Source organism: Cebus imitator, unplaced genomic scaffold (assembly GCF_001604975.1).
Source record: "Cebus imitator isolate Cc_AM_T3 unplaced genomic scaffold, Cebus_imitator-1.0 Scaffold73, whole genome shotgun sequence".
NCBI lineage: Eukaryota > Metazoa > Chordata > Mammalia > Primates > Cebidae > Cebus > Cebus imitator.
The window spans coordinates 4630968-4657088 of NW_016107388.1; the positions used below are offsets into that span (position 1 = coordinate 4630968).

The 26121-nt window shown below is 41.1% G+C and overlaps 1 pseudogene; it reads left to right on the forward strand.

The window, feature by feature from the left end:
* Positions 1-18761: 18761 nt before the first annotated feature.
* Positions 18762-26121, forward strand: part of LOC108306660 — a 12582-nt pseudogene continuing 5222 nt past the window's right edge.

Here is a 26121-nt window from a genome sequence, read left to right on the forward strand (position 1 = left end):
AAAAAAAAAAAAGAAAGGACCAAAAATTAAAGGAATCATCCTTTCTTTGAGAGTGGAAAGAAGGGTATAATGGAGAAACACATGTGCCTGAAACCAGAAACCACCAAAAAAGGGAGGTCATGTCTGGTGATGTGTGTTTTTGCCAGGAAATAGGAGGAAGGGTCAAGTGAAGGAAGGGGAGAGTTGGGATGTAATTCAAAAGGTGGCAGTTAGGACTTAGAAGCATTGCTATGAAGAATAGCATCAGACACCAACTTAAAACACAAATTATAGGCTGGGCGCAGTGGCTCACGCCTATAATCCCAGCACTTTGGGAGGCCGAGGCGGGTGGATCACAAGGTCAGGAGTTCAAGACCAACCTGGCCAACATGGTAAAACCCCGTCTCTACTAAAAATACAAAAATTAGCTGGGCATGGTGACGGACACCTGTAATCTCAGCTACTCGGGAAGCTGAGACAGGAGAATTGCTTGAACTCGGACCCAAGAGGTAGAGGTTGCAGTGAGCTGAGATTGTGCCACTGCACTCCAGCCTGGGCGACACAGCAAGACTCCGTTTCAAAAAAAAAAAAAAACACAAAAAAACCAAATTATATATATATTTCAGAACAGCATTTAGAATCCTGCTGAGTTTTGTTTTTGTTTTGCTGCATGTTCTAAGGGATTTGGTACCATCTTTTGAAACTAATTTAGACTTTTAGAAAAATACTTTCAGCTGTGAAATCACATTTAAATAAATACGCCATATATATTCTTCACAAAGCCTTGCTTCTGTGCAGCCAACACACAAACCTGCAAGAGGATTGCTTAGAGCTGAACATATGAACATGTGTCCCTTTATGATATAAGCAATATGTGTTTGATCTCTGCCCTTGGTTCCTGATGCAGAGCTTCTAAACCCCTTAAAATTGCAAGGGTAATATAGGTATCTTTATTCTGAGAGGTAACTCTCGGTGGGCTCCAGGATAGCTTCAGGATGGGGACTTCTCACCAGAGATAACAAGCCATGGTGAGAAGCTTGAAACGTTCAGCCCTACCCCCTTCTCTTCAGAGAGGGGAGAAGGACTGAAGACTGAGTTAATAATCCATGATGCCTACGCAATGAAGGTGAAGATCCCTAAACCATGGGGTTTGCAGAGCTCCCTGGTTGGTGAGTGTGTCTATGTGTCTGGAGGATTGTGTCACCCAACTCCATGGGACAGAGCTCCTATGCTTGAGATCACCCTGGACCTCACCTTAGGTGACTCTTCATCTGGCTGCTCATCAGTATTCTTTAAAATGTCCTTTATAATAGACCAGTAAATGTAAGGAAGGTGTTATTCCTGAGTTCTGTGAAGTATTATAGCAAATTATTGAAACTTAGGAGGAGGTTGTGGGAAACACCAGTAGATAGCCAATCAGAGAGAAGTGTGGGCACCATGGGGACCCATTACTTGTGATTGGCATCTCAAGTGGGGCACAGTTTTGTGGCACTTACCTCATAACCTTAGAATCTGCACTGAGGGTGGTGTCAGAAGTGAATTAAATTTTAGCACGCTCACTACTTTCTGCAGAGATTTGGTGAACTGCTTGATGTAGGCAAGTTGCTCATTCACTATTCACAATACCAAAGACAAGGAATCAACCCAAATGTCCGTCTTTATCCAGTAATAGACTGGATAAAGAAAATGTGGTACATGTGCCCCATGGAATGCTATGCAGCCATAACAAGAAATGAGATCATGTCTTTTGCAGGGACATGGATGAAGCTGTTAAGCCATCATCCTCAGCAAACTAACACAGGAACAGAAAACCAAACACCGCATGTTCTCACTCATAGGTGGGAGCTGAACAATGAAAACACATGGACACAGGAAGGGGAACAACCCACACTGCGGCCTGTCAGGGTTGGATGGGAAGGACAGTAGCAGGGTAAATAGCTAATGCATGCTGGGCTTAATTCCTAAGTGATGTGTTTATAGGTGCAGCAAACCACCATGGCACACATTTACCTACGTAACAAACCTACATGTTCTGCACATGTATTCTGGAACTTAAAATTTTAATAAGAAAGAAAAATAAAAGCTGCTCATTGATTTCACAAGTGTTATGAGTAGAGAAATCATTTCCCTTTACCACTCCATCCAAATTCATGTGTTGAAATTCTAATTCCTAATTGACAGTAGTTGGAGGTGGGGTCTTTAGGGAGTGATTAGGCCATGAGGGCAGAGTCCTCATAAATGGGATTAGGGACCTTATAAGAAGAGACGGGAGAACTTGTTCCCTCACTCTCTCCCTCTCTCCATCTCTCTGCTGGCTCTTTCTCTTTTTCCTTGCCTCTTTCTCTCTCTACTTTCTGCCACGTAAGGATACAATAACAAAAGGGCCACCTCACCAGACACTGGGTATGTCAGCTCCCTAACCTTGAACTTCCCAGCCTCTGCAACTATGAGACGTCCCTTTGTGTTGTTTAAGCTACCCATCTACAGGATTCTGTTATGACAGCCCAAACTAGAGAACATAAGGATCAACCAAAGGAGTTAAGAGCTATCTCATCCCTAAAATTCTTCATCACTGAATTCCACCCCCCCAAAAAAACATAAAATATATCTAAGCAGTGATCAGTTTTCATCTTTTCTCCCCTGGGTCTACTTGTCTCAGCAGATCCTCTTTGATCAATGCCTACCCTTGAGTTTTCACGGAGCGGTCTCATTCCACATGTGACCCCACACACATCCTCTGCATCTCTCTTCACTTGCTTCTGACATGACGCAGCACAGTGAGGGTCACAGATGAAGTACGCAGAGACTTCCATCCCTCTCCTCCTTCCCAGCTCCTTTCTCAGCATACTGACACCTGCTGATCCATCAAGGTTTCTGTCAGGTGCCACCTGCCCAGTACCTGTCTGCGGTAGTCTAAATGTGTCCTCCTTTTAGGAGCTGTTTTCCCACCCCTGAAGGTCTTCATTGATGAATTTTCCTCAAGCAGAACCCTGTGTTGTAAACTTAATCCCCAATGCAACAGCGTTGGGAGGTGGGGTCTAATAAGAAATGGATCAGGGCGAGAGGGCTCTGCCCTGGTAAATGGATGAATGTCGTGTCTCAGGAGTGGGTCTGTCCTTTCAGTACTGGGCTCCTCATAAGAGGATGAGTTCAGTTCCCATTAGCCTCTCTCTTGAGTCTCTTTGCCTTTGTGTCTTCTGCCATGGAATGAGGCCCTCACGAGATGCCAGCCACTTGCTCTTGGAGAAATAAATGTCCACCTTTATAAATTACTCAGTCTGTGGTACTGTGTTACAGCAGCATGAAACAGACCAAGACACTCTCTTGGGTGTCAGAAATAACTGAAGCTCCTCTGCTTTGGGTGGTTTTAGCATCTGTCTCCAATCCCAGATTGCAAACTCCTTGATGATGGAGAACATATATCCTTCCATCTCTGGAATCATAAGTGCCAGTCTTGGCACTGTGAATTCATTACATGTTCAACAAGTATTTCAAACAAGTTAATGCATTATTTCTTCTAGAACCTTGGTTTTTGATCTGCTACTGCAACCACCACAGATAACAAATTAAAATATCAACCAATGAGATGAAAGACACAGTGCGATGCTCTCAAGTCTCTGCTCTTCTTTCTCCCTAGCAACCTCTCTAGAGGTGAGCCTCATCCCTGGCCCCATGGCATAGCTTATGCATAGCCGAGACCCAGATCCTCGGGTCCACATCTGGATTTTCTGTGTGCCAGATGCCTTCACAGAACCCCAAGCCCATCAGCCCCCGATCTAGGGTGATATCAAGCGTGACTCATTTTCCAGCTCCACGTGATTGTTTCTTTCTTAACAGCATCCCTATGTCAATGGCCACCTCTCCATTCTCCTGCTGTGTCAGGTCCTATGACCACTTTCAGGTCAGTTTCAGGTCTCATGTCAGCCCTGATAACCTTCAAAATGTTAGGGGACAGCTAAGTCCTTGAAGTTAACTGTCTAGATTTTCAAGTAGAGGAGAAAAGGATGGAAAGCAGATGTGCATTACCTCATCTTGAAAGTGAAGTCCAGGGTCTCGTGGTAGAATGGGCACCAGGCAACCATCAGGTGGGCTCCACGTTAATTAGCTGTGACCACTGCCAGCTGTTGTAGGTTGAATCGTACCCCCCACAGACACATGTTACTGTCTTGGTGCTGGTTCCTGTGACATAATTTGGAAACAGGATCTTTGCACGTGTAATCAAGTTAAAGTAAAGACATCCTGGATTACAATGCCCTAATCTGATGTGACTGGTGTCCTTGCAAGATGAGAAGAGACACAGAGAAGATGGACGTGTGAAGATGGAGGCAGAGAATGGAGCACAAGCCAAGCAGCGTCAGGACTACTGGCAAACCACCAGAACCAGCAGCAAAAGTGGGCCCTGCCGACACCTTGTGTTTGACTTCCAGCCTCCAGGACTGTAAGAGAACAAGTCTGCTGCTTCAAGCCACCCAGATGTGGTAGTTTGTGACACTAATATACCACCCTATTCATCATCAAGCTTGGAATGCATATATTTGGCGGCATGCTTTCATAGAGCTTCAGTGATCCTCAGTACCTCATGGGGGGGCATTCATACTCCATTTTACAGAGGAGGTCATGAAGGATAAAGCACTCATCCAACATCACATAGCCTGCTGAGAGGTACAGGTGTGCAAGACCTCAGGTGTGCTGATTCCTACCTTATACCACTCTGCCTCTGTGAACCTCTCTGGATCTATGTCTCCATGTAAAATGAGTGACTTGATGAAGTTCTCAGACCCCATCTCAGACCTGCCGAATCAGAAATCCTAGCAGTGGGTCCAGCAGTCTGCACTTTATCCAGCCTTTCAGGTGACCCTGATTGATGCCTCACCTTGAGAACCACTGTGCAAGGGGAGCTCAGACGAAGAAGCTTCACCTGTAGGTTTCACGGAAGGATAAGGCTTAAATGAGATTCTCAAAGGATAAGTAGAAGTTTAAAAGTCAAAGAAATGGAAAAAAAGGATAGGTAGAGGAAACATTATATACATACATAGAGAACACATAGTGCATTCAAAGAATTACAAAAGCTTGAGAGCAAAAGGCAGTCCATGAGAATGGAAAGGGGCAGTACCTAGAGGGGTGTGGTGATCGAACTGCATCTTGTGGGTCAGTTTTGTCTTTTAAGCTTAACCTTTGAAGACGTTCATAGGTTCTCTGTGATGAAGAGGTTTTGTAAGAAATATGTTTGGGACACTGTACACTACATCTGTCTACACATTTAGACTCATGGCACATAATAACACATTAAAGACTTAGAATTCCTACAATAAAAAAATTGTTTAGACCAACATTTCTTAGACTAAATTAGAATACGCTTTTCATGGGAAACCTATTAACATCTTGATGTGCAATCTCTATGTACATTAGAGATCATGGAGAACTTCTGAACTTTTTTTTTTTTTTTTTGAGACAGAGTCTCCATCTGTCATGCAGACTCTCAGCTCACTGCAACCTCCATCTCCCAGGTTCAAGCAATTCTCCTGCCTCAGCCTCCCAAGTAGCTGAGATTACAGGCATGTGCCACCACACCCAGCTAATTTTTTTATTTTTAGTAGAGATGGGGTTTCACCATGTTGGCCAGGCTGGTCTCGAACTCCTGACTTCAGATGACCCACCTACCTTGGCCTCTTAAAGTGCTGGGATTTCAGGCGTGAGCCACCACACCCAGCCTTCTGTAGTACTTTAACTAAAAAAGATATTTTTATTTTTAGAAGATTCTTGTCGTGGGTGTGTATTGGGGAGATGGAAATACGGCAGGAACTGGATTCTCCATACTGGACCAGGGGTCACAGTGGGTGAAGTCACAATTTCATGATTACACTATTCCTCCATTCAGATAAAATGATGCAGCCCATATTTGAATACAGAGAACTATGAAAAACATAAAGTAAATATCCCACTACAGACTTGCTTTATGGTCAGGATGAATTTCTGCCCAATAAACTACCCTGAATATTAAACTGATAATTATTTGTGCAAGTAACAGTTTTTCAAAGACATGAGTTAATACACAGATGATCTGAAATCTCGAAAATAACCAATAATACTATAATGAGTTTTTCTTATTTTTCTAGGGTGTAAGAATGTGCACATCCCCTGAAGAGCCAGCTTTGCCTTTAAAACCATATTATGTGAATTGGTTTTTGATTTTGATCATGGTTTGTCTCACTTTCCTTGAATTTCTTTTTTCAAGTTTTCTGACAATGAAGTCTCAAATTTTCTAAAATTCGGAAGTCCTTTCGGCTAGGTGACAAAGTTTTTGTCACCATCTGAGAGGTCAGAGATTAGAATAAGGATGGCGCCTGCTCTGCCTCCTTTGAGCCAGGGCATTTTTCCAGAAGGAAGAGTTGGAAGGTAACCAAGGTCATGGGATTTTAGGACTTCTTCTTATCAAACACCTCAGACAATTTTAAGTGCAAGAAGTTTTGCATGTATATTTTTTATTATAAAGTACAATTCATTAAAAGGATTCAGTCTGGGCAACACTTCAAATATTAGGATGTACTCATCTAGGTCATCTTTCCTCTTTCTTTCTCAAAAAACAAAGTTTTGGCTCTATGCCTATCTAAAAGTGTGGCTATTTTTTGAAGGGTAGCTGATACCATCTCATGATTCCTTGTCATTCTCAAGCCAAAACATTTCCAATGGATCTGCACGTGTTGCTGATCTTCACAGTTACTCTACAGCATTTAAGAGTGAGATCCACACCACTGAAATCACCAACAGCATGTGCTCATGTTGTGTCTCAGTGTCACAAAACAAGCCATTTTGGTCATTCTCACAATATTTCAAACGTTGTATTATTATTATATCTGTGGCAGTGATCTGTGATCAGTAGCTTGTGATGTTACTATCAGAATTGCTTGGGAGAACTACAAACCACATCCATATAAGATGACAAACTTAATCAATAATGCCGTGTGTGTTCTGACTGCTCCGCCTACCAGCCATTCCCCCATTTCTCTCCCCCTCCTCAGGCCTCCCTATATCCTGAGACACAACCATATGGGATTGAGGACAACTAGTAACCCTGCAACGGGCTCTAGGTCAAGGGAAAGGAAGAATCGCACGTCTCTCACTTTTAAGTCATAAGCTCGAAATGATTAAACCTAATGAGGAAGGCACGTAGAAAGCCAAGACAAGCTGAAAGCTAGGCCTTTGCACCAGAAAGCCAAGTTGTGAATGCAAAGGGAAAGTTCTTGAAGGAAATTAAACGTGCTACTCCAGTGAACACAGGAATGATAAGAAAGCAAAACAGCCTTATCGCTGATACGGAGCAAGTTTTAATGTTCTGGATAGAAGACTAAAGCAGCCACAATATTCCCTCAAACCAAAGTCTAACCCAGAGTCAGGCCCTAACTCCTTTCAATTCTCTGAAGGCTGACAGAGGTGAGGAAGCTGCAGAAAGAAAACTTGAAGCTAACAGAAGTGGATTCATGAGGTGTAAGGAAAGAAACCATATCCATAACCTAAAAGTGCAAAGTGAGGCAGCAAGTGCTGATGGAGAAGTAGTAACAAGTAATCCAGATGATGTAGCAAAGCTAATCAATGAAGACTATCATTAAACACCAAACAGCAGACTTCCCACCTAGACGAAACAGCCTTATGTTAGAAAAAGATGTCATGTGTGACTTTCATAGCCGGAGAGAAGAATTCAATGCCTGGCTTCAAAATGTCAAAGGACAGGCTGACTCTCATGTTAGGGGTTAATGCAGCTGGTGACTTTAAGTCGAATCCAATGCTCATTTATCATTCAAAAAAATCATAGAGCTCTTAATTATTATCCTAAGTACCTTCTGTCTGTGCTCTAGAAATGGAAGAACAAAGCCGGGATGACAGCACAGCTGTTTACAGCAAGGTTTGCCAAATATTTTAAACCCACTGCTAAGACCTACGACTCCAAAACAAAAGTCCCTTCAAAATATTACTGCTCATTGATAATGCACGTGGTCACTCAAGAGTCCTGAGACAGGCCTCCAAGCACAGCATCCCTTCTGCAGCCCACGGTTCAAGGACTAATTTCAACTTTCAAGTCGTATTATTTAAGAAATAAATTCCCTAACACTATAACTGCCATAGATGGTGATTCCTCTGATGGACTAGAAAAGGAAATTGAAAACCTTCTGGAAAGGATTCACTATTCTAGATGCCATTCTAGAACATTCATGATTCAGGAGGTCAAAACAGCAACATTAACTGTAGTGTGAAAGAAGTTGATTCCAACCTTCACGGATGACTTCGAAGGGGTTCAGGGTTTCAGTGGAGGAAGTAACAGCAGATGTGATAGTAACTATCAAGAGAACTAGAAAGGGAGCCTGAAGGCGGGACTGAATGTCTACAACCTCATGATGAAACTTGAACAGATGAGAAATTGTTTCTTACGGAGGAGGAGCAAAGAAAGTTTCTTTTTTTTTTAATTGCATTTTAGGTTTTGGGGTACATTTGAAGAACATACAAGATAGTTGCATAGGTACACACATGGCAGTGTGATTTGCTGCCTAAAAATGGTTTCTTAAGATAGAATCTACCCCTGGTGAAGGTACTTTGAACATTGCCGTAGTAACAACAAAGGACTTAAATACTGCATAAACTTAGTTGATAAAGCAGCAGCAGAGTTTGAGAGGATTGGCTCCAGTTTTGAAAGAAGTTCTATTTTAGGTAAAATGCTATCAAACAGCACTGCATGCTACAGAGAAGTCTTTCACAAAAGGAAGAGTCCATTGCTGTGGCAAACTCCACTGCTGTCTTATTTTAAGAAACTGCCAAAGCCACCGCCACCTTCAGCAACCACCACCTTGATCATTCAGCACACGTCAACATCCAGGCAAGACCCTTCACCAGCAAAAAGATTATGATTTGCTGAAGGCTCAGATCATCACTGGCATTTTTTACCAATAAAATATTTTTAAATTAAGATATGTACATTATTTTTTACACATAACACAACTGCACACTCAACATATTATAGTTCAGTGTAAGCATAACTTTTACATACACTGGGGAAAAATCTATGTGACTCATTTTAATATTTGCTTTACTGCAGTGGTCTAGAATGGAACCCACAATATTTCTGGGGTATGCCTGTCACAATCTGTGCTTATATAGCACTTCGTAGTTGTAATTTATTTCATTATTACAATAGCCTTATGATGTTAATGATGTTAGTATATTATTGTTCGACTTTAAAAGATAAATAAACTGATGCACAGAGAGGCTAAACACATCGCCCCTGAAAGTCACACAGCTATTAAGAAACAGAGCTGATTTGGAACCCAGGATATCTGGCTCCAGGAACCATGCACTTAACACAGTGCAAGGTGACATTAATTGACCAACAGCTGGTCTGCCTCATCATGTCCTGGTTTGCCTAATTTCTCATTTGCTTTCAGAGTACTTCACAGCCTCCTGCAGGCACCTGCCTGCCTCTCCACGGGGCTGTTGCCTGGGCTGGCTGGTCCACATGAAGGCTCTAGGATCACATCATTAGTGACTGGCTAAGGAGCCCGTGTGGTGTGGTCATTAAAACAAAACTTGGCTTCTGGTGCTGGCCTCATGATGTACTCTAGCTGCAAGCCAGACAAGTTTCTCTAGGCCAGGTTCCTCCTTACAACTGTTATCCCCAGAATCTAGAGAGCTGCCACCACTTCTCAGACCTTCTACTAATGACTGGGTTCCCAAGCACCTTTCAGGGGCTCAGGGGGATTAAAGGAGATGTGCTTATTAGAGCAGTTAAAAATCTGGAAATCACAAAGCAACTATATGTTATTATAAAAGTTTTATGTTTTTAATAAGCCTCCAAATAGAAAGCATGTGTTCATACAAACATTTATTAAATAATGAATCAATACATATATTCACCATGAGCTGAAAATGCTTCAAAACTTTTTTTAAATCTAAACCATAATCAAGGTCTTCTGACAGTAGCAACAGAGCTCTGATGTGACTTGGGTGACTTTGGACTACCTACCTTTACTAACATTTACCAAACTCAGACTCACATCTTAAGAAATTAGAAAATATACTCCATCTTTGTTATTCGCTGATTCGAGGTTTGTGAATTCATCTGCCTACTAAAATGTATTTGTCACTCCAAAGTCAATATTCACAGTGTTTGTACAGTCCATGCCGACATGGCCAGGGAGGCAAAAAAATTTGAGAAACCCAATGCACGCTCCCAGCCGAGGTCAAACCCTCTGCCTCCTTGTCTCAGCTCTCACGCTGCAAACGAGACTCCTCCCCACACTGTATTCGGTACCATGCTTTTTGCATTTTGTGGGGCTTTTTGTTGATGATTCTTCTGTTTAACATAACTCCGTAACTATAGTGCTATCTCGGGTTCCTACGTGCAAGAAGGCTGCAATGTTATTTAAGGGGGAAAATACATGCATTAGACAAGCTTCATTCAGACTTGAGTTACAGTGCTGTTGTCCATGAGTTCGATGTTAATGAATCAATGATATGTATTAAGTAAGGTGTGTTTAAATGGAAACACACATAAAGCAAGCTCATGTATTGATCGGAGGACAAAAATGTTTTGACTAGAGGCTTGCAGACCTAACCTTGTATTTTCCCTGGGAACAATGCTTCTGTATTTACTAATTCAGAGTACACAGCGACCTTATAGAATACAACTGCCATGAATGGGAAGAAGCAATTGTATATTTCTAAGAGAATAATCACAGAACAGAAAACATTTATTTTTTAAAATCCCAGTAGCTAGCAAGAATCCTTTTCTGGAAAAAATCTGTAGTTCAAGCATCTAAATCCCCGTGTCATAATTTATCCCAGGATTTATATCATCCACCCTCAGGCCAGCCAGAAAAAACCTGCTCTGCAGTGTTCTGCTGCAGATGCCCAGTTCGTAAGAGTCCCTATTATACAGCTACTCAGAGCTGCGATTAGCCAGCCGTGGTGTCTCAGGACTGTGGTCCAAGCTACAGGTCCAGTAGTTCAAGGCTGCAGTGAGCTATGAGCCAATGGCACCGCTGCACTCCAGCCTGGGTGGCAAAACATGACCCTGTCTCTTAAAAACTAAAACAAAATAGCTACAAAGAGTATTTTATAATTTATCATCATCTCAAAGGTAGTGGGATAAGAAGTTAACATTTCATTCACAGCCCAATTAAAGGGCAATCTTTGATGAGGTGTTTTCTTGGTGGGACTTGGATCTTGTTTTCAGATGCCCATTTATCCTCTTCTCTTTCTACACATCACCCCATAGGCCTGCAATCCTCTGAGTCCGTCTAACATTCAATCCACCTCTAAAGGCTGAGCTCAAGTCCTCTTTCATCTTTCCTCCCTCCCTCTTTTCCTTCCTTTTCTTCCCCAACGAATGATTATTGAGCAGCTAATAGATGCCAAGCCCTGCTCTAAGCACTAAGGATATAGAAAGTGAGGCCCCTGAGCTCATGGGCTTCAGACAGTAAAAAGCGAGGGCCATAAAGGAAATGAACAGGAGCGGAAGCTGCAGGTGGGGATGGGAGGAGGGAGGATAGCAGGTGGCAGGCCAGTCTGCGTGAGGAGGCAACAGAACAGATCAGCTTTTGGGGCTGAATGAGGCCAGAGGCAGGAGAAGGGCACTCCAGGAAACATCAAGTGTGAAACCCCAAGGTGGGCAGGGGCTCAGGGCGGCGGAGCACGTCCGTGAGGGAAAACCAGGCATGCAGTTCCGCAAAGGAAACAAACTTCATCCTTGTCCCCATCCACACGTCCCATCCCATCCTGACTGCGACTATGCAACCCAGAACTGGTTATGCTGCCCCGGGAGTACTGGAGTGAAATGTCAGCTTTGACGGGTGTATATTTTGGTCACAGTTTCATTACCATGGAAACCTGCAGACACCGTTTTGGCCTTGAACCTGGCGGTGGGGGAGTCTGCCTGGACGCCTGAAGATTGCCCTGGTTTTCAGCAAGGTTAACAAATTTGTGAGGATTGAATTCAGGGTCAGCAATTCTTTATCTGCTTTTCCTTGAGCATAGTGTGATCTTTCCACCCGCACACGTGGCTCTTCATTGAGGAAATTTTGGTCTTATTTTATATTCACATGCTTCTTTTTCTGTCCCATTTGGTGAACTCTGTCCTCCTAGGACTCTGTCATTTAGTCGGATTATTTCGTCTTCTGTATCGATTCCTTTTTGCTCTGAATGAGTTCATCTTTTTCAGGTTTCTCTGGATTCCCTTTGATTAGCTGAAGCCACTTATTTATGATTTTGCATTCAGCCGTGCCTATTTTCCTCTGAGCTTTTCTCAATATAGGTCATGGTTCTGGGAGAATGTAGTTTGGGTTCGTAACCTGGTTCTTTAGTTCTGTGATATTCATCCCAGTTTTATCAACTTTTCTTTAAGGGCTTACCTTATTGAACGTAATGTTTTTACAGTTTTCTATAATGTAAATTACTGGAGTGAAATTGCCCATTTTTGGATTTTCCACATGATGTGCTGGCCCCTCACTGTCCTGCGGCATTTTTCTTCATGTTCAGAACTTGTCTTGTGCTCATCCTAGGCACTGTGCTCAGGACCAGACCCTACCTGCTGATATTCAGTGCGGGAGGTGTCTCTTTATGTCCCCCTCAGCACTATAGTTTCATGCCTAGGAAGACCTAGCTGTGCACCTTCCTCTAAGCTGAAGGCACGGGAGAGCAGATGGGGAAACCCAGCAGAGGCTCAAGGCAAGCTCTGTGTGGACGCCTGGGCTCCACTCTCTCTTCAGAGGATAACAGCAGACGATGGATCATTCCCCCACCTCAGGGATGGGCCTGAGAATGTGCTTCTCCCATTTCTCCAACATTTCTGCTGCCCACCAGACAGAAGAGAGCAAAAGCAACAATGCCCACATAGTTCACTTTTATACTGAGTTTGGGATAGGAGTAGCCGACCCTGACCTAGGGGTACTACATGCACATGCTGTCTTAATCACTTTAAATATATTAACCGATTTTAACCCTTACAGCTTGTCTTTGAGGTGGGTACCGTTCTCATCCCCATTTTGCAGATGAGGAAGCTGAGTCACTGAGAAGTTACGTGTTGCACCAAAAATCACATAACTAGAGGTAGAAGCTGTCTGGCTTCAAAATCTGTGCTTGCAGATAGTGTCCTAGGCTGGGTCCCAGGTCTGGTGTTTCTCTTTCACCAACCATCTTCACTGTGTGAAGCCTGTCCCCCCATCAGCCAGCCTGCTCCTGGATCTTAGTCCAGACACTTCTAGGAAGCAGTTCCTCAGGAGGGTGGTAGCAGTGTTGCCCTCCACTCCTTCATTTTTCAGACTAAATTCAATAATTCTTCCTCCACCGGCCACTAAACTTCCCCATCATCTGCATTCCCTATGCTCAGTGGTTTCGCCTGCTCCCCACTTAATGTTGAAACTAGAAACAATAGAATAATCCTTGATTCAGATTTCTACTATGCCTTCCTGAATTAATCACCAAGTGACAAATATTTTACTTTCTAAAATTTTCTCAGAGGTATCCCTTTCTCTTCTCTCCATGCTTGGTACAATTATGTTAGTAGAAACATTCGTGAGTTCCCATTTGATTATTGCAACAGTTATTCTGCCTCTTATCATGTGACTTGCAAATCCTCTTTCACACAACAGTTGGTGCAGTCTATTTAAATACAGTCTGAGGTCCCTTGGTGAAAAGTCTTTGATGGTTTCCTACAGCGGGCACCTCCCCTAGTATGGCGTGTGCAACGCAACCTTGACCGTCTTCTGTATCTCTCTAACCTCATCTCCTTACCCGAGGGCTGGGCTTTGGGAACTCTGGAATAACTACAGTTGTTGTGGGGTTTTTGTTTAATTAGACAAGGTCTCACTCTTTCACCCGGGCTGGAGAGCGGTGGTGCCATGACGGCTCACTGCAACCTGAGGCTGCCAGACTTAAGTGACTCTCCCTCAGAAGGACCTTCTTCCTTCCCCTGTTCATCACTTTCTGAAGTCAGTGGCATTCGATTTTGTTCATTGTTTGACTTCTGGTGGTAAATTCGGGGGCAGGAAGGAAGACCGTTTAGAGAAGCTGAACCTTTGGGGTTTATTTTACAGTTAATGACCATTTTACTAGGTATTAAGTGACAGAGATTCTATGATCCATTTTCATTCTGCCATGTTTGCCCAGATGTTTCCAAGAGAATTCTTTTTATCTTTATGAGGGTATAATAGGGATGGGTGGGATAAAACAGAAGCACTCAGGCAGGGCTCCTACTCCCTCAGTTTTGTCTCATTAGGAAAGGCTTCTTACAAACTTGACTCTTGAGTTCTTGAAAGAACACGGGAATCAGATAGGTGAAACCATTGTAGATATGTATTTGAGAATGATGTACAAGGCAGAGAATCTAGAAAAGGGAGTTGTATAAACAGAACAAGGCCAGGGATGGTGGCTCACAGCTGCCATGTCAGTACTTTGGGAGGCTGAAACAAGAGGACTGCTTGGGGCCAGGAGTTCAAGACCAGCCTGGGCAACATAGTGAGACTCCCCCCCACCCCGACTCGACAAAAATATTTAAAAATTCACTGTGTTTGATGGTATATGCCTATGGTCCCAGCTACTCAGGAGGCCGAGGTGGGAATATCACTTGAGTCCAGCAGTTCGAGGCTGCACTGAACTGTGACGCTACCACTACGCTTCAGCCTGGGTGAAAAAGCAAGATCTTGTCTAATTAAAAGAAAAACACTGGCCTTTCAGCTGGAACGGCCATCTTCCAGTAATTCACCAAAATGACAAACACAAAAGAAAGAGGAGAGGCACCCAACAGACGTTCTATAGGCCTTTCAGAAAACAGGTGTTGTTCCTTTGGCCATGTTCATGCAAATCTGTAAGAGAGGTGATAGTGTAGATATCAAGGGAAGGCACACTGTTCAAAAGAGAATGTCCCACGAGGGTTACCATGGCAAAGCTGGAAGAGCCCACAGTGTTGCCCAGCATGCTGCTGGCACTGTTGTAACAAACAAGTTAAGGCGAGATTCTTGTCAAGGGAATTAAAGTACATATTGAGTACATTAAGCACTCTAAGAGCCGAGATAGCTTCCTGAAATGCATGAAGGAAAATGATGCAAAAAAGAAAGAAACCAAAGAGAAAGTTACCTGGGTTCAACTGAAGCACCAGCCTGCTCCACCCGGAGAAGCGCACTTTGTGAGAACCAGTGGGAAGGAGCCTCAGCTGCTGGAACCTATTCCCTATGAATTCATGGCGTATTCAGTGTTAAAATGAAATAAAATAAAAGACCTCTGGACTGTAAAAATGTTTCTCTTCATTGAGTAGAAGTCAGGGGTCTCCTCCTCCAAAGAAATATTTAAAACAAATTTGAATTGTGTCCTAATTTATTCTGTAATGTCTTCACTATTCAAGTGTAATGTACTTCTTCCTGAAAGACGTGATGTGGCTTATTGTGCAACAAATTACTCAATTGGTTAGAAAACAGCCAGATATTAATTATGAAATATTTGAACTGATTCGAAAATAGTCCCTCTAAATCATCATAGAAGCAATAAAATAATTTACAAAAAGAAAAAAAAAACATAGTTATTTCAAAGATCCTAAAGCCTAGCTCTTGAGTAAGAAGATGAGGGTAGAAAGATACAGAGAACAGGTCGAGGTTGGCTTTGCACACAACATAGTAGGGAAGGCACTGGCTACAGGCAACCATCGAAGACTTTTGATCAAGGGACTTCGGATTTTAACTAAATACATCACACCGACTGTTACGTGAGAGAAGATTTTTCAAGGCACAAGATAAGAGGCAGAAAAACTAGTTGATAAACTGTTGCAATAATCTAACGGATAAACTCATGAAAGTTTCTATCAAGAAAGTTGTGCCAAGTATGACAAGAACTACATAAATCCAAGAAAATTTTAGAAAGCAAAGTATTTGTCACTTGGTGATTGATGCAGGGATGGTAGAAATCTGAATCAAGGATGACTCTATTATTTCCAGTTTCTAATTTAAGTGGCTAGCAGGTGAAACCACTGAGTACAGGGGATGCAGATTATGGGAAAGTTTAGTGGCAGGTGAAGGAAGAATTAGTGAATTGAGTGGGAAATGTACAGTTTATGTTGCCTACTGCATATGAGATATCTAAGAAGAAATATCAGCCTCTATTCAGAAGTGATTTCTTATCCCAATAACATTTTTACATGAATACTCTTCTGGTATTTATCAAAAACTTTCTCATACACACAGTGTATATTTGGGTCTAGTTTTTCTTGCTGGATTGCAAACTTGATTATAGGAGGCGTATTGTGCAATTTATTTTTATAAGTCCCAGAGTGCCTGTGTAGCACAAAGGCTTGCATGTAATTGGTGCTTAATTTATGTAATGAGTTAAAAGATGGCTAGAAGGATGGATGCAGGGATGGATGGTTGGATGGCTGGATGGTGGCTCATGAATGGATACATGGATGGATGGTTGGATGAATGTATGGATGGATGTATCGATGGTTGGATGGATGGATGGATGGGTGGATGGATGGCTGGATGGATGGATGCATGGATGGATGGATGCATGCATGGATAGATGCATGGATGGATAGATGGATGGATCATGGATGATCATGGATGGATTGTTGGATAGATGGATAGATGGATGGATGGATGAATGGAAGGATGGATGGATGGAAGGAAGGATGGATGGATGGATGGATGGATGGATGGATGGTGGATCATGGATGGCTAGATGGGTGCATAGACAATGAAGTAATGGCTTCAAGCAGACTCTAGAGATATTAGTTGACACAAAAATATGAAAAATGGAACCCAAGTAATAGAATTCTAAACTGATATTTGCTACCAGAAAATATGAGTTTTGTTTTATGTTTGTTTAAATTTACAGGCTGGGTGTCTTTCAGAGAATTTAATTTATCAAAGAATCAGAAAAAAGAGAAGTAGTCTTAAATTATAAAGTAAGATAGATTTATGTAGCTGTTAGGAAGCATTTATACTTATGAAACACATTAAGGGTGAGGCAACATGATTAGCAGTGTTAATAGCACTGAAGGTGATTTCTATGGTAACTCAGTATATCAATTCTGTGCACATTATTATTTCAAAGATAATTTTTCAAACTACAATCTCTTAGCCTGTAAAATTAAAATATCCATTCAACAGCTCAATTACCTCTCCCATTTAAAGGGTAGCTAGGTTTCCATTAAAGATTCATGTTCAGTTCATTGTTGTTGATGATTTCCCTCTCCTACTTCTTCACCCTTCTGCAGCTTTGGATCACATTCGTGACAAGCTCCCTTTTTAGCATGAATATACGTTGCATAATTATTATCATTACAGAAACTATGTTTGACCTGATTGCTCTGTAGGAAATGAACTGCTTACCTTCTAGAATCAATAGCCATTTGATACATCAGCAAAGTAATTAGCTAAATAGCAGCCCAATACCCTGAAGCTACCCATCCACCTCTGAAAGGTGGACAGTTTATTGCCTCTCTGCTAGTGAAGTGAGCCCTCCTATTTCTTAGACTTCCAAGCAATTAAATTCAACTGCTGCCCTTTAGAGTCAAAGTTAGTATTTCAAGTGAAAGCGCATCCCACCCTCCTTCTCAACACAGCCACCTTTAGAACAACTTGGGCTTGAATTTTTCACACTTTTTGACCTTGAGCAAGTTTCCTAACATCACTGAGACCATACTCGTGTCCATAAAATAATTTTATAAGGTTATTGTGTGTGCTCATGAGACAATATATGCAAAGACCAGCATACAGAAATGATCCATCAGTATCACCTGGAATAATGGATTGTGAGATTAAATCTACATAGACAGACTTTCCCTCATGAAGCAGTGCCATTCCACTGCCAAATTTAGCTGATGTCATTTCCTGGTTTCTGATTTCAACGCGCAGCACAAACGAAGTCTTCTAGCCTGGTTTGATTCTGGAAGGATCAACCAAAGCTCGCCATCAGATACAGACAGTCTACTTCCACCCCCATGCAATCATCCCATGCCCACCAAGAACACATCCACATTAAAAAAAAAAAAAAAAAAGACCAGAATCGGGTCGCAGTTACAAGGCGGCCAGGGCTGCAAAGCGAGAACCTCGGAGACCTGAGCTGACCCCGGGGGCTGTCCCGGCCCGCACTCTCTCAAGGAGTTAAAGAAGTCCCATTGTATCAAAGTAAGACGGATAATACCTTTGATGGTGAGTGTGATGAGCTGCAGCCACCTGATCAGTAACAAAATACATCTTCTGTTAACCAATAGCCACCAGGTCTTCCTGTTGAAATATATAGCAACAAAGGAAGCCAAGAAGCAAAACGGAAGTAATCCCTATCAGCACCTTAGAACGATCCTGCCCAGGACCAGTCCAACACTGAATGCATCTGTACTGTGAGGAGAATGTTCATACAAGCCTGTTGTGTGCGTACTTATTCACATGTTTGTTAAATGCTAAATCGTTTAGCACTGTAATCTGAGTGCATAATATGTCATTTCATTCCGTTTGAGTTTCTTGAGTGTTTTCTTTAAATGTCTGCAGAGTTGCTGCCCCTTTCTTGAACTATGAGTACTGCAATCTTTTTAATTCTCAATATGAGTAGAGCTTTTTGAGCTTTAAATCTATGGGGAATTCAACAGGACTGTTTGGCATATGCAGTGAACATCAAGAAACCATCTTGCTGTGGAAGCATCATTATTTTTCTTCTCCCTTTTTGAAAGATCTTGCCTTTTGATGCCAGTTTTCTTGCTTGTTTACACAAATTCAACAATTCGAAAGGAAAAGGCAACAGTAAGGGTTTTCAAAATGGCAGAGAAATTTGAAAGTCTCATGAACATTCATGGTTTTGATCTGGGCTCCAGCTATGTGGACTTAAAGCCATTGGGTTGTGGAGGCAATGGCTTGATTTTTTCTGCTGCAGACAATGACTGTAAAAAAGAGCAGCCATCAAGAAAATTTTCTTTATTGATCCCCAGAGTGCCAAACGTGATGTATGTGAAATCCAAATTATTAGAACACTTGATTGTGATAACGCCGTGAAAGTGTTTGAAATTCTTGGTCCCAGTGGAAGCCAATTAAGAGATGATGTGGGCTCTCTTACAAAATTGAACAGTGTTTACATTGCTCAGGAGACTTGGCTAATGTGCTGGAGCAGGGCCCTTTACTGGAAGAGCATGCCAGGCTTTTCATGTATCAGCTGCTAGTGGGACTAAAGTATATTCACTCTGCAAACATACTGCACAGAGATCTCAAACCAGCTCATATTTTCGTTAATACTGAAAACTTTGTGTTGATGATAGGTGACTTTGGTCTTTCACGGATCATGGATCCTCATTATTCCAATTTGTGAAGGGTCGTCTTTCTGAAGGATTGGTTACTAAATGGTACAGATCTCCACGTCTTTTACTTTCTCCTAATAATTATACTTAAGCCCACATTTGGGCTGCAGGCTGCATCTTTGCAAAATGCTGACTGATAAAGCCCTTTCTGCAGATGCACATGAACTTGAACAGATGCAGCTGATTTCAGAATCTATTCCTGTTGTACATGAGAAAGATCATCAGGAGCTTCTTGGCATAATTTCAGTTTACATTAGAAATGACATGACTGAGCCACACAAACCTTTACAGCTGTTTGCAAGAATTAATCGAGAAGCACTGGGTTTCCTGAAACAAAATTTGACATTTATCCCCATAGATCAGGTAACACCAGGAGTGCTCTCTCATCCTTACATGAGCATATATCCTTTTCCAATGGATGAACCAATTTCAAGTCATCCTTTTCATATGGAAGATGAAGTTGATGATGTTTTGCTTATGGATGAAACTCACAGTCACATTTATAACTGAGAAAGATACAATGATTGTCAGTTTTCAGAGCATGATTGGCCTATACATGACAAATTTGATATTGATGAAGTTCAGTTTGATCCAAGATCTCTGTCTGATGTCACTGATGAAGGAGTACAATTTGATCCCTGAAAATATTTGAATGGAGACTGGAAAAAGTATCTGGAGGATCCTGCTTTTGATACCAATTACTCTGCTGAGCTTTGTGAGCCAGCTCATCACGAAAACAAATATTGTGATCTGGAGGGTAGCCATGTCTGCAACTACAAAATGACGTCATCATCATATTTAGATAACTTAGTATAGAAAGAGAGTGAAGTTAACCATTACTATGAACCCAGGCTTATTATAGATCTTTCCAATTGGAAAGAACAAAGCAAAGAAAAAATCTGATAAGAAAGGCAAGTCAAAATGTGAAAGGAATGGATTGGTTAAATCCCACATAGCGCTAGAGGAAGCATCACGCAACTGGCTGGAAAAGAAAGAAAAGAATCAGGGATTCGACTTTGATTCCTTTATTGCAGGAACCATTCAGCTTAGTTCCCAACACGAGCCTACTGATGTTGTTGATAAATTAAATAGCTTGAATAGCTCAGAGTCCCAACTAGAATTGAAAAGTTTGATAACAAAGTCAGTAAGACAAGAAAAACAGGGAAAAGGAATGGCAAATCTGGCTCAGTTAGAAGCTTTGTACCCATCTTCTTGGGACAGCCAGTTTGTGAGTGGAGGGGAGGACTGTTTTCTCATCAGTTTTGTGAGGTAAGGGAGGACGAACAAGTTGAGCAGGAAAACAGGAAGGAAAATCCTGAAATGCAAGAAACTGAGCCAGCAAAGAATGGGAAGCTTGGAGAGAAGAAATGAGGAAGGATTTCTGAATCACAGTGGGGAGTTCCTCTTTAACAAGCAGATTGAGCCCATAGGCATCCCGCAGTTTCACAGTCCACTGAAGTCAATATAGGTCACATTAGCACCTTCTGTCATGAAATCTTCCCCTCAAATTCCTCATAGAACATACAGCAGCATTCTGAAACATGCAAATGAAAACACTCAGCAGACATTTATCTTTGTATTCTTCATGAAATGTGTTTTGTCTTTTCCTATTACTAGTATTTCAGTCATTTTTCACTTGAATCAGATAGTGTCATTTAGTGAGAATCTTATGAGTTGGTTTATTTTATTATTGGTTTTTAAAATGCAGACTTTTTTCTACATGTGAAATAATTTTCGTTTTAACTGGCATGTCATTTGCACACAAAATTAAAGAATAGAACAAAACAATGCAAGGCAGGAGGAAGCAAAAGAAATGCACTAAGACATGTAAAGAACATTCTCTCATAGAACGATGATTTGTTTTATAGGAAACAAACCTTGCCTTGATATTTACATAGTGAGACTGTACATAATTGCATGAAAATATCTATTTTTTCCCGAAAACATTTTTCATTCATGAGTATTTTCAAGTTTTTCATACTATACACATTTCTTAAAAGACATGATCTCAGCAGCAACTGAAAATGAATGCCGAATTTGGTACATGTGTTATCTACCTCAAGGTCACAAGAGTATGTGGCAAAACATATTTACCATCCACAGTGCTTCACAATATCCACTTCTACTTCGCCAGCATTTATTATAGGAAACTATTCTTACTGAGACTCATTTGTTATTTATAAATATTTTGGTATGCATTCTTTATAGTGAGGTGTTAATACATCACATCTTATTTATTTTCGCATATCAGTATGCTTTCTGCATTTAATTATAAAAATTAACTTAGTTTTAAAAATTTATTTGCAGGTACACTTTTTCCATTTGGCCCTGTGCTTTGCTGCCTACCTAGCTGTATAAGATCTACCTAATGCTGTCCACGTACTTAATTTGTTCAAGGGTTCATTTTAAGTAAAGTGCCCACTGTGTATAGCAATTTGTATTTTGTAGGTGCTTGGTCTATCTACAAAGAAAAATTAGGAATTACTTTATTATAAAATGCTCCTAGAAGTCTTAATTATGTTCATTAAAAAAATTAATGTTAGACTTGTGTGCATGGAAGTAATTAAAGTACATCATTATTGGAGTTTAAAAGTTGTACACAAGACATTTTGTTTTTACTATATGTTTTTACTGAATGATCTATTCCCCATCCCAAGGCAAGCATGAATAAAATTAGGTTAAACATACCGTGCAGCATTGCAGTCTCTTAGAATCTGTTTCATCTATTTTATTGTATTGCATACTCTCTGTATCTTCAGTTATTATATTTGAAGAAAAAGGACAAATAAAACAAGGCCAGAAATAAAATAAAAGACCAGAGTCGGTGAAAGAGAGAAACGCTAAGGACGGTAGGAAGTGAAATGGGTCACCTTGCAGATTTGACTGCTGCCCACGCAGACTGTGCTTCTCCCTTAGCCCGATACAGAGTTCTTTCCTCTTTCCACCTCTTTGCCTGAACCTGTTCTATTTCATTATTCTTTAATAGCCAGAACTTATCATTGACCTCAAGTGATCCACCCGCCTCGGCCTCCCAAAGTGCTGGGATTACGAGCGTGAGCCACCGTGCCTGGCCTATAGGTATTTTTTTAATGCATTATTTGTATGTCATATAATTGTCATTCTTGTTTCTAAATGGATTTAATGAGTACATATTTTTAATCTTCTCCGTTTAATTTCTGACATGGAAAATACAGACATCACCCACATAAACATAAGCTCTTTGTGCCCTCAGTGATTTTTGAAAATGAAGAGGATCTGAGACCAGGAAGCTTGAGAACTGCCATACTGTGTGTCCCTGGCTTACCCCACCCATGAGACATTGGTGGGAAACAAGCTTCAAGGGGAGCCCAAGGAACACCGCAATCTTTCAGTAGTCAGGGAAGGCATCATAAAGAAGGCCCCTTATGAGCTGCCACCCAAAGGATGTGCAAATTATCTAAGGAGTTTGTGTTCTCCTTCGATAGCTCTCTAAAAGAGTGTAATAATGCCTGCTGATTAGTATGATGGAAGCACTCTGGACCAAGAGTCAGAAAATGGGATGTTACTATTTTATAATGTAGAGCCATTGACTTATCATCTATGGGTTTCCTGATCTATAACATGCAGACATTTCTCAGCCTCCCTTGCACGTGGGTATGGTCACATGACTGCTACTTAGCTAATAAAGGCAGGCAGCAAGTTATGTGCAACTTCTGTATCACGTCAAGAAGCTGCTTACATCCACTTTCTCTTTCCTACTTTTCACTGGCTAGAAAATGGCAACTGCTGGAGAAGCCTGCTAGGTCGCTGAGGTATCTACTTGTTGAGGATGGCAGAGCCACCTAAGGAGCCTGGTAAAAAGGTGGTTTCATGGAACAATGACACTTAATTTACCCTGGGCTATCTGCTTAGCTCTGGGCTGTTATGTGAGGGAGAAATAAATGTCTAGATTATGAAACAACTTTTTTGTGTATCTCTTTGTTGCCATTTTTGCTTCTACCAAGACTGATGCAAAGCTGAAGACAATTTCTTGATCCTCAACTAAGTAGCAAACATGTTGGTATTTCCGCATCCACAAATTCAACTCTCAGAATTTCACGAGCTAATTCATCATCAAGAGACAAAATCAATGCACAATTATAACCTAGTCTAAGAGCGCTGAGATGGGTATGATTTTCAATTCCTTTTCTGCAGGCATTCAATTCCACCTCAACTGAGCACGCCAATGCCCCCTCAGGATTCTTTCCTTTGCTAGTAAAATATTTCACTCAGTTATAAACCACTTCTTTTTTCATGATATCATTTCTTCTTCTGAATTACTAGACTCTGAATTAATTGATTGGGTGGATGTCAAGTTGAAAGTCCAGATGGTTCAAAAGCAGGATAACCATTTTTCTTACAATTACATAGTTCATGAACACAGAGGCTTTGGATCATGTGTCATATAAGGTCACTCCTGAGACCAATATAAACAGAAACTGCAAGAGAAATAAGACAGAGATGCAGAACACCATAATTCTTTAAAGTTCAACAGAGTAGAAAAGGGTTTTAACGTAGGCTTTAAACTGGTTTGTCACGAAAGACAAGCCTTTTAGAGTCTCTGAACTAGAAGATTAGCAAGTAATGTAAAAAGTAGAGTATGCCCACACAGTCCAAAATTAAACTACCTGGTGCATTTGCTCCACAGAGACCTCTACATGAGAATAAAATCTAAGGTTTTTCTTATATCTACATATATATATATATATATATATATATATATATATATATATTTTTTTTTTTTTTTTTTTTTTTTTTTTTTTTTTTTGGGACAGAGTACTACTCTGTCACCCAGGCTGTAGTGTAGTGGTGCCATCTTGGCTTACTGCAACCTCCACCTCCCGGGTTCAAGCAATTCTCATACCTCAGCCTCCTGAGTAGCTGGGATTACAGATGCCCACCACCATGCCCAGCTAATTTTTGTATTTTTAGTAGAGATGCGGTTTCAACATGTTGGCCAAGCTGACCTCAAGTGACCCGCCCACTTTGGCCTCCGAAAGTTCTGGTATTACAGAGATGAGCCACCAAAAATCTAAGGTTTTTCTTAATTGATTTGGGAATATAATCATTTTCTGTTTTGACACTAGAATCAACCACGATACCTTGGTCTCAAATCTCACCTGTCTTACTCAGGATCTTTTCTTTATTCTAAAGTCCAACTAAACAGGTGGAAAGAGGAGAATTACTGCACATCATGATGAGATGGGGTTACACTTCCTCAGGCTGCATTTGCATTTGTCACTGGAAGAGATGGGAGGGCACACAGCAACATGGCCAATCTCGGCTGTCTGTGCTTCTCTGTTTCCTCATGGCAGGTCACGCCACCCTGGTGACCTTCTCCACAGCAGCAGTTCCTTCCACTGGGGAAGCCAGGGAACCTTGGAGGACCTGCAAAAACATTCCCTCACACACCCCAAATCCTCATGTACACCGTTTCTTGCACAACTTCAGGTGGCTTCTGACACCCACTCTCGCATCTTGAGCTTAGATGACTACCAGGCCCCAGTCTCAGTGGGTGGAAACGCTCATATATATATGAGAGAGAGAGAGAGAGACATTATCAGACATATTTCTTTTTGTAAGTTAAACTGGGATTTGAAATAAAAAGCAACATAAGTATAATGGGCCCTCTTCAGATCACAAGCATTGGCCTACTATAAAATCATGTGTTACTTCCTTGCTTCCTTTCTCTATCTTGAGTGAAGCCATTCTCTGAATCATTATCAGATATATATATATAAATCTTTCTCCGTCTTCCTTGCTGGCCCTGAGAAGCAAGCCACTATGATTTCCACAGCTGCAAGAAAAGGAACACAAAGAACAACCAGCTAAGCTTGGAAGAGACACTAGAACCTTCCGATGAGACTGCAGACCAAACACACAGCCTTGGGAACCCCTGATCAGATTCCCCAACTAAACTGTACCTAAGTTTACCAGCTAACAAATGTGTGTTGTTTTAAGTTGTTACGTTTGTAGTAATTTGATATGTGGCACAGAAAACAAATATGCTTTCATGGAAAACTATAAGCTATCATCAAGAAAAATTTTTAAAAGACCTTAATGAATGAAGAGATATACTAGGTTTATGGTTCAGAAGACGCATTATTAACATTTTAATTCTCCCTAAACTGATCTGTAGATTCAATGCAATTACAGTCAATATCCCAGCATGCTTTTGTATAGAAATTGATAAACTGATGTTAAAATTTATGAGGAAGCTCCAAGGGCCTAAAATAATGAAAACAACTTTAAAAAATTGGACAACTAATTCAGTTTTTTTTATCAAGACTTCATATAAAGTTTAAATAACTAAGACATATTGTCTTGGTATTAAGACCAATGTGTTGGTATCAAGACCAATGGATGGATACCTAGGTGAGCAAGTGGTTTTTGAGAAGAATGCAGAGCAATTCAATGGAGAAGTGATCGTCTTTCCAACATACGGTGCTGAAAGAATTGGATGTTTTTATACAAAAAAAAAAAAAGAACTTCAATACATAATGCCCACTATATACAAAAATTAACTCCAAATGCATCATATATCTAAATGCAAAACTTAGAACTACATAAATTTAAAATAAAACATAGGAGAAAATGTTATGGCCCAAGTAAACTTTTTAAATATAACACCATAAAATAACACATTGATAACCTGGGCATCATCAAAATTAAAACCATCTACTCATTGAAAAACAGTGTTAAGGGGCCGGGCGTGGTGGCTCACGCCTGTAATCCCAGCACTTTGGGAGGCCGAGGCGGGTGGACCACGAGGTCAAGAGATCGAGACCATCCTGGTCAACATGGTGAAA